This window comes from Eriocheir sinensis, chromosome 22, assembly GCF_024679095.1.
Source record: "Eriocheir sinensis breed Jianghai 21 chromosome 22, ASM2467909v1, whole genome shotgun sequence".
Taxonomy (NCBI): Eukaryota; Metazoa; Arthropoda; class Malacostraca; order Decapoda; family Varunidae; genus Eriocheir; species Eriocheir sinensis.
This window is the reverse complement of record NC_066530.1, coordinates 7,143,790-7,154,062: the sequence shown is the minus strand read 5'-3', so window position 1 is coordinate 7,154,062 and position 10,273 is coordinate 7,143,790.

The window sequence follows — 10,273 nt, the reverse complement described above, 5'->3', positions numbered from 1 at the left end:
ACAGACTCGCCTTCCACCATCTTAACACATGTAATCTCTCTTGCTTGAAGGTTCCCACAAGTATAATTTTCTCGCCGTCAACGTCACGCCCACGACTAACTTGATTCTATTCCCCTGTTGAACGGTGATATAGGTTTGTTTTTCTCCTCCTCCTCCTCCTACTACTTGTTCCCCTTTATTCCATCTCCTCCTCCTCCTCCTCCTCCTCCTCTATCTCATTCCTCCTGTTTTCTTCCCTGATTATTCCATGACATCTCTTACGTTTCGTCTTATCCTCTCTTTATTTCATATATATATATATATATATATATATATATATATATATATATATATATATATATATATATATATATATATATATATATATATATTTTCTCTCTGCCAACACGATTCTACCACACTACCAACAGTCAACCAGATAGTCTCCGCCTTCCTCTCCTCGCTTTCCTTCCTCCATCATACCCCTCCCACCCTCTAGCATACTTTTGCCCCTCGTCCTCCGCCTCCTCCTCCTCCTACCCTCGTTGTCCCCTCACATCCTCCCCCCCCCCCTGCCCCTTCGTCCAGTGACGCCCCACACAACCTCCTTTTACCTCTCCGCAACATCGTCTCCCTCTCCCCCTCCCTTTCCCATTACACACAACATGACGGACTTTGTGACAGACTCGCTAAATCCAGGTTGAGTTATCGGGGAATCTTTCCTGCCCTGTTTTTTTTGTTTGTATGTTTATAGTTTTTTTCCTTCGTTTTGTTGACTATGGTTGGTTTTGTTTGTTTCTTGTGTGAGTTGGTTTGTGATACTTTCTATATCTTTTTTTTTTTTCTTGGTGTCTCCTTAACACTTTTTTCAGGTGAATTGTCGCTTTTCCTTCGTGGTGGTTTCTTTGTTATGTTTTCAGGCGTACTCAGCATTGTTTGCAGTTACTGGTCTGTTAATTGTCACATTCCAGGGAAGATTTTCATCACATTTACTTATTTTATTAGGGGAGAAGACTGGGTAACAAAACATAACATTAATTTTCCAAACATATATGCGTTAGCTTACAAAGTCAAACTTGAATTCTTTCGAACCTTCTCTTTACAACAAATGAAGCACACAGCGTTCTGAATACCCTATTTTTATAATGCAAATAAAACGTACGTGATGTAAAGCAAACCCAAATACTAGTAAGGAATATAACATAAGTAGTCCAAAAGGCCGGAAGGCCTATGCAAGGCCAAAGAAAAAAAATGCACTGACACTTTGATAAAAAATAAAACAGTCCTCACACTGACTCGTCAGTTACTGCGCAGGACATCCGTGTCGCCGAGCACAGGTGTGGCGCCGCTCACACTCATGAATCTCACTACTCTGACTTTTCTCTGCATTGTCTGTATGGAATCACATCCCGCCAGTCTTGCTCCGATGTGTGTTCTGCCTCAGCGAGCGTTACCGCGCTCACTGTTTCTTTTTCTTGGCGGCGCCGCGATGCGAGTTCTCTTTGGCTTGACTCTTGCCCGTGCCCTTGGCCCTGGCATGGAGGCATAGGGATGATAAAGGAGAGGTATTCAACCCATTCCTCTTTCACCTTCCATTGTATCATTTTCCAACGATCCATCGAGACACCCTTCCGTGCATTCCTTCTGATCTTCCCTCCCACACATCCTCCCCATCATTACAATACCATTATCATCATCATCATCATAAGCAGCAGCAGCAGCAGCAGCCATCACCAGTTCACTATATCACTACTTTTTTTCTTTTATTAACCCTTTCATCCCTTTACTTCTACTCGTCTTTATTTCCCTTCTTTCTCCGTCTGTCCCTCCTCCTCTCGCCCCCGTTATTCTACCCAACCCAAGAAGCACAAAAATGTTACCTGTACCCCTCTCTTTCTATCTTCTTGTCTCCCCTCCTTTCTCTTCCTCATCATCATCTTCCTCCCCATATACCCTACGCCCCTGTCCACCCAGCAGTGAATGGGTACCAGGTATTAATTGGGGGTTGTGTCCCGTCTCCTAGGATCTGTTCCCTTCTCCTATAATTCCTTCCCCTCCTGTCTCTCTCCGGCATATGACCACAGATGTTGCGCCGACTAAACGAAACTTTCCAACTTTTCTTCCTCCCCATCCTTGCCCAGGAAAAGCACGAACAGAAAATAGGTAAAATTAGAGTTTCTTTTCCCTCCTCACCTCCTCTTCATCTCCTCACCTCCCTTTCACCCATGAACATGAAGGAATAGGTGAAGTCAGAGCTCCTTTTCTCTCCTCACTTCCCACACTCGTCTCCTCACCTCCTCCTCTTCATCTCCTCGCCTCCCTTTCACCCATGAACAGGAAGGAAAAGGTGAACTCAGAGCTCCTTTTCTCTCCTCACTCTCCTGTGTCCTCATCTCTTTCTCTCCTCCTACTTCCTCTCCCTCACACAAGAACAGGAATTTTGAGGCGAACTCACGCTTCTTTGCTCTCCTCTATTCTCATCTTCTTATCCCTCACCCCCTCCACATCTTTCCAGCAAGCACACCAGGAAACCTAAAAAAAGGCTGTTCTAAGGGGTTCATGTGTCTTCTGTCTTCTCACCTCCTCTTCATCTCATCTCCTCCTTCCATCTCATACGCAGGAAAAGCAGGAACAAGGAAGGACAGGGTTAAATATAAGCTCCTTTTCTCTCCTCTCTTCTCGCCTTCCTGTCTCCGCTTCATCTCGTCAACTCCTCGTCACCTTCTTCCCCTCATTTCCTTCCAGCCTTCACCAAGGGAAAGAATAAACAGGAAGGAATTGGTAAACTTTGAGATCCTCTTCTTTCCTCTCACCTTCTTTTCATTCTTCTCTTCTTTCATATCCGAACTTTCTTTCCTCTCGTCTCTTCTCACCTTGTCTCCTTCCAACCATTACACATGAAAACCAAGACGCAAACAAATATATTAGCTCTCCTCTCCTTTCCCTCCTCCTCTCACCTTCTTGTCCCCGAGCTGCCTGACGCCGCAGGTGAGGTTGGCCGGGATGCCCACAGGTGTGGTGACCTCGACGGACGTGGGCAGGAAGTAAGGACAGGTGGGACACAGCTGATCCGCCTCCAGGGTTCTGTGGGCGGCACCTGCGGAGGGAGAGGGGGGGGTTAGTTTGATGTGGGAGGCAGCGGTGTGAGGGTGGGGAGGAGGAGGGAGAATATGGGGTGGGTGAGGAGGATAGAGACTGGGGTAGAAAAAAAGGTTGGGTGACATCTGTGAGGGGGTAAGACTTTGTGGGGAGGTTTGTGGGATCAGGGAAAAGCTGGGTAGGGAGAGTGTGTTAGGGAGAGGGGAGTACAGTGGAGAGGCTCAGAGAGAGAAACAGAGATAAATAGATTGAAAGAGGCAAGAAAATATGAATATGAAATGCGCACACACACACACACACACACACACACACACACACACACACACACACACACACACACACACACACACACACACACACACACACACACACACACACACACACACACACACACACACACACACACACACACACACACACACACACACACACACACACACACACACACACACACACACACACACACACACACACACACACACACACACACACACACACACACACACACACACACACACACACACACACACACACACACACACACACACACACACACACACACACACACACACACACACACACACACACACACACACACACACACACACACACACACACACACACACACACACACACACACACACACACACACACACACACACACACACACACACACACACACACACACACACACACACACACACACACACACACACACACACACACACACACACACACACACACACACACACACACACACACACACACACACACACACACACACACACACACACACACACACACACACACACACACACACACACACACACACACACACACACACACACACACACACACACACACACACACACACACACACACACACACACACACACACACACACACACACACACACACACACACACACACACACACACACACACACACACACTTATGAACGGGCAATGTAATTTGAGACAGAGATGATTATGAAGGGAAAGGAAACTGAAAGAAAAGGCAATAAAGAAAAAAAGGAACGAAAGAAAAAGATAGAAAAGAATTAAATGAAGAAAAAAATAAACAACTGGGAAGACAGAAAAAATATATAAAGAACAGCACGACGCTAGAGAGACAGACACAGACTGACGAAAAGTAATGCCGACAGACAAAAGAAGAACAAACACACAGACGCAGATAGACAAACATAAACTAAAAGACAAACAGATCGATATGACGGGAAGACAAACAGCCAGGTACACAGACAGACCAGCACTCAGCGACACCTGACCCGCCGCCTATCCTCCACCTGTCCGGCGCTCACCTGCAGCCACTAATTAACGAACTGGCGGCCAGGTAACACGACTCACCTGAGCTTCATGTTTATTACTGCCGCAACAAACCGCGTCTCCTTCAGTCATAGTATACGTCTGGCAATGGCCCGTGATGGTGGACTGGTTGTGATGGTGGATTGGTTGGTAATGGTTGATTGGTTCACTGATAGGCAGGTGTGCTGGGTTGATCGCATAGACAGGTGTGTATGGCTAGGTGGACAGGCAGGTGTACATAGGTGGATGTGTGGATCAAAACGATGTATTGGATGGTTACAAGATGGACGTTTTAGTAGAGATAAATATTTCTTTTCATATCAGAGTTTGACGACGCGATTATGATCAGCTAATGGTGTGTGTGTGTGTGTGTGTGTGTGTGTGTGTGTGTGTGTAATCGGTCATAACCCAGAAATATAAAAGTTTATAAGTGTGTGTGTGTGTGTGTGTCCATCAAACACACACAGTTTCCATCGTAATAATGAGGTAGTAATCGTTTCTATAATAACTTCCGATTTTCCCTCAAAAATATGGACAAAAATCATAACTTGTAACAAAACGTGAAGTATTCCGTAATTTTCCTTTCTTCGTATTTACACAAGAACATTAATCGTCTTTCGCCGCCAGATGTTTCCTCGGCAGGAACTCAGCGAAATTAAATTCAAACGAAAATGAAGTGAAAGAGGAGAATTGATTGATAAAAAAGACAAGAAATACTTTTCCACTTTTCTCCTACTTTCTTTTCTTCTTTCCTGCTCTGCCCTTTTTCACATGCTTTTTCTCTCTTCCTATTCATCTTCTTTTTCTCATTCATCTGCATCCCTTTTTTACCTTTCTTCCCTCCCTTCCTCCTCAAGCCTCAGTCGTATCCAAACACAATTCTTACCTAATTTCCCTTTGTCCTTTCCTTCTTGTCTTCCTCCGTGCACTTCCCTTTTCACCTTTCTTTCCCCTCTTTACCCATCTCACCCTTTGTCCCCTCAGCAGCGTCCCCTTCTTTCATAATTCCCTTTTTTCCCATCCGCCACATAACTCTCTCCCCACTATTCTCTTTCTTTTCTCTTTATTCACTCTTTCCCATTCTTCTGTTTCTCCCTACTCTTCTTTTTACTCTATTTCCTCCTTTTTTGGGGGGGCTTCGTGGTGCAGTGGTTAGCATACTCGGCTCACAACCGAGAGAGCCCGGGTTCGATTCCCGGGCGGTGTGGAAAAATTTGAGCGGCTTTTCCGATACCCTACGCCCCTGTCCACCCAGCAGTGAATGGGTACCAGGTATTAATCGGGGGTTGTGTCCCGTCTCCTGGGATCTGCTCCCTTCTATAATTCCTTCCCCTTCTGTCTCTCTTCGGCATATGACCACAGATGTTGCGCCGACTAAACGGAACTTTCCAACTTTTCCTCCATTTTTTCTCTTTCTCCCCATTTCTTGTTCTTTCCTCTATATTTCCTTCTTCCTATTCTGGTGTATTTCTCTCCACTCTTGTTCTCTCCCTCTGTTTAATCCTTTATATTCCTCCACCCAGTACTCTCCTCCCTTTCTCCTCTCTCCTTTCCCTCTCTTTCACTTCCTTTTCATCAAGCCAGCCTCGTATTGATCCTTTGAGACCTTAATGAAGCATCCCTCACGCCATTATTGTTATTATTGTTATCATTACTATTATTATTATTATTTATTCATTATTATTATTATTATTATTATTATTATTATTATTATTATTATTATTATTATTATTATTATTATTATTATTATTACGATGCTTTGTTCCTCCCAGCTTCGTGTTTCCGTATCCACGTCTCCATTCCGCGTTCTCTTCGCCCATCATTATCCGGGGCCCCGCACACTAAGAGGGCACTGCCTTGGAGTGGGTACCCGGCCGCTGTTTAATCTCCGTCTCAAGTTCTTTCCTATTACATGCTTGCGTCCGTTTGGTTTAATCTGCATACTGATACACTTGCCGAGGCCCGGTGCGTCTTGTGTGCTGCTCCGGGCGGAGTGGACCATTAATGTTTTATATTCAATACTACGTTTTGTTGTGTTATATTAGAGAGGATACCTTTTAAGATCATTTTGCATGTCGACTGAAATTTGTGGTCAATAAACTAAGTAATCAGCCCTAACTCTAGTTCTCTGCCTTCTGAGTTTCATCTCCCTGCCTATTTGCAATAATGTCCCTCTGTGTTAACCTATCTTTCTAATTCTCTCTTTCGTCTCTACTTTCCTACGAATATCTCTACCTCTCATTCACCTCCATCCTTCCTCTTTTCCCTTTTTGTCTTCCTCCCCTTCTCTGCCTTTCTATGCATATCCCTCGCTCTCTCCCTCCACCTCTCCCTATTTCTCTCTCCTTCGTTCCTTTCACCTACCTATACATCTTCCTCTCCTCCAATCCTACACTCTCCCTCCCTCTCTGTCTCCCTTCTCCCTCCGCGCCTTTCCTCCCACTCTCTCTTTCCAGTTCGCGCCTCACTTATTCTACTCAATAACATGAAGGGGGTCTTAGATATTTATGGCGTCCACTAAACCATTTGTTGGATTAATTTTTCCAGGGCTTTTTTATGAATGTTCTTTTTTTTTTTTTTGTGTGTGTGTGTGTGTGTTGAATACTGCTCTCTGATTTCTCATTGGTGTCAAACTAAACTATTTCAATTTGTTTTATATTTTTTACTTTTGTTTTTTCTTGTTTTTTTATTATTCGTTCACAAAAGGTTCTTTGCTAATAACTTACACTTGTTTTTTCTATAACATTTTTTTCCGATTGTTTTTTTTTTGTCTTCCACTAAACTGTTTTCATTAGTTTTCTCGTTTTCTTTTCAATAATAGTTTTTTTTCTGAAATGAAGTCGTTGGATTCTGTTTTATCACTTTTTGTATCACTGTTTTCTTTTCCTTTCCTTTGATAAGTTTTGTTTCTACAATGTTCAGTGTTCGGCTGATGCAGGTTGAGCTATTTATTGTTTTCTTTTTAGCTTCTCTATTTTTTCATTGTTGTTCTCTTCCATCAGGTGTCCGGTGAATGTAATTTGAATTCTATAGTTTTTTCTTCTTCATTTTAACGTTGTCATTGTTTTCCTTCCCGAGCAATTCATTATTTTTTCCTTTTAATTATTTGAGGGGGCGAAGGTGCGCACAGGTTTGCTTTATTTTTTTTCGTTCTTTTTGTTTTACTTTTTTTTTCACATATTGCCATGCTACCGCTGACATTGCTTTTTTTCTCTTTCTTTGCAATTAATATTTTTTTTTTTGGGGGGGGTAGGTGAGGGAGGAAGGTGTAGATTTGCATGTGTGTATTTTATTTCTTCTACCTCTTTCATCTATAAGTATTGTGACATTTATTTCTCTGTTTGCAACTCATCATTTTCTCTATTTTTAGAGCAAAGGTGTGCAAGTGTGTCTCCTTTTTGTGCTCGTTCTCTCATTGCTGTGGCTTTTATATCTCCTATATGCTGTATTTTTTTCTTTCCGTGCTGTTTCTTTTTCTCTTTTCTCTTTCTTTTCTCCGGCCTGAGCCTCGCGAGTCAAGGTTGTAGTTTAGCGAAGCCTGAAACGTTTCCTGCCGTACACGACCCCGCTGGCAGAGAGAGAGAGAGAGAGAGAGAGAGAGAGAGAGAGAGAGAGAGAGAGAGAGAGAGAGAGAGAGAGAGAGAGACGGCCAGAAAGGCAAATGCAGATAGAGAGACAGACAGACAGCCTAACAGACAAAAAGCCAAATGCAGATTGATTCATAGGTAGACAGACAGACAGACAGACAGGCAGACACGCTGACAGATAAGCAGAAAAAATCGGGAGAGACATAAATAAGCTTCATATAGACAGACAGACAAACTAGACGACTGACCGGCTGATTGCTTGACTAAGAGACCAACGAAGCAGCGAACAGAGAGACGAGAATGTTTTAAAACGGAGCGGAAGAAATAAAACGAATTGAAAAACACCTGAAAGGAAAGAGATGAGCGCTGGATGAATACCAAAGTGACACACACACACTCACACACACACACACACACACACACACACACACACACACACACACACACACACGGATACAAAAAGAAGGAGCAAGTGATACAGAAAACTGGGTCTGGCTTTCCTCTCTCCCTTCCTTCCTTCCTTCCTTCCTTCCTTCCTTTCCTTCCTTCCTTCCTTCCTTCCTTCCTTCCTTCCTTCCTTCCTTCCTTCCTTCCTTTCCTTCCTTCCTTCCTTCCTTCCTTCCTTCCTTCCGTCCTTCCTTCCTTCCTTCCTTCCTTCCTTCCTTCCTTCCTTCCTTCCTTCCTTCCTTCTTTTCCTTCCTTTCCGCGTCAGGAGGAAATAAATAACTCGGGGTACAAATCTTGGCCTATTTCGTAGATACCTCACACTTCCTCTTGACTCGCCTGCCTCAGCCTCGACCCCCCCCCCCTCTCTCTCTCTCTCTCTCTCTCTCTCTCTCTCTCTCTCTCTCTCTCTCTCTCTCTCTCTCTCTCTCTCTCTCTCTCCTCTCTCTCTCTCTCTCTCTCTCTCTCTCTCTCTCTCTCTCTCTCTCTCTCTCTCTCTCTCTCTCTCTCTCTCTCTCTCTCTCTCTCTCTCTCTCTCTCTCTCTCTCTCTCTCTCTCTCTCTCTCTCTCTCTCTCTCTCTCTCTCTCTCTCTCTCTCTCTCTCTCTCTCTCTCTCTCTCTCTCTCTCTCTCTCTCTCTCTCTCTCTCTCTCTCTCTCTCTCTCGTTTGTTTCCATATCATTATTTGGTTTCCTTAATCTCTTTACTTACTTCCTGGTGTTCTTTTCCTTTTTTCTCTTTCTCTTCCTTTGTCTGCATTCGTCTTTGTCTCTTCTCTCATCCTTCTCTTATTTATATGAATCGTTCCGTCCTTAAGTCTATTTAACAGTTCGTAATTTACCTTCCAGCAGCATCTTCATCTCTTTGTTTTCTTCTTCTTTTTCTTATTTCTTAGTTCATTTCTCTATTCTTCCATGCTTTGTCTCCTTCCCCTATTTCCTCTCCTTTCTCTCTTCGTTTTCTTTCCTCTTGATATCTTCTTTTTTTCCTTCCCCTTTCTCCTATTCTTTCTCTATTCTTTCACTCGCCTTTCCTTCTACTTCTCACTCCATTCTTACGCTCCATCCTCTTACTTTCCTCCCTTTCTCTTTCCCCATCTTCTACTTTTTCTCCCTCTTCCTCCCTCCCACACTCATCTACCACATCTTCCACGTTTTATCCCTCCAACTCCACCCCTTTTTACCCTTTCCTCTTCCTCTTACACTCTATCCTCTTCCTCTCCTTCGTTTCCTTCCACTCACATTTTCTACTTCGTCATCGCCTCCTTCTTCCTCCTCCTCTACTCTTTCTTCCTTCTCATCCTCAACATTCTCTGCTCACCCTTCCCACCTCTCCCCCTCCCTCCTCCCTTCTCCACCCCCTTTCCTTTACTCTTCCTCCTCTCCCTCACATCTCTTTCCGCATGTTACTCTTTCTACTTCCGCATCACTCCCTTCCTCCTCCTCTTGCCCTCTTCCTCCTCGTCCTCAACACTTTCTGCATCACCCTTTCCCCCTCCTTCTTCTCCCTCCCTCCCTCCCTCTCTCCCTTCCTCCTCTCTCCCTCTGTCTTAATAGTCCAGCCAGGGCTGGCGGCAAAAAAAAAAAAGCAAAAAAAAAAAAAAAATCTCCCTCTCCCATTCTCCCTGCATGGATGACTAGACAGGAGGAGGATATTAATTTTCGCATTCAGTGCAGGCCGCGGCCCGAGCCAGACGCCAAGTGCTGGAAGTCGACGTTTGGGCCGCCATTACTGTTGCCTTTCAGCAGATCAAGTGTTTAGGAGGGAAGAATGTATGTTTGTGATCTCTTGTATATGGAGTGCCCGAACCTTCCTAGTACCCGAAAGAAGGAGGACTGGA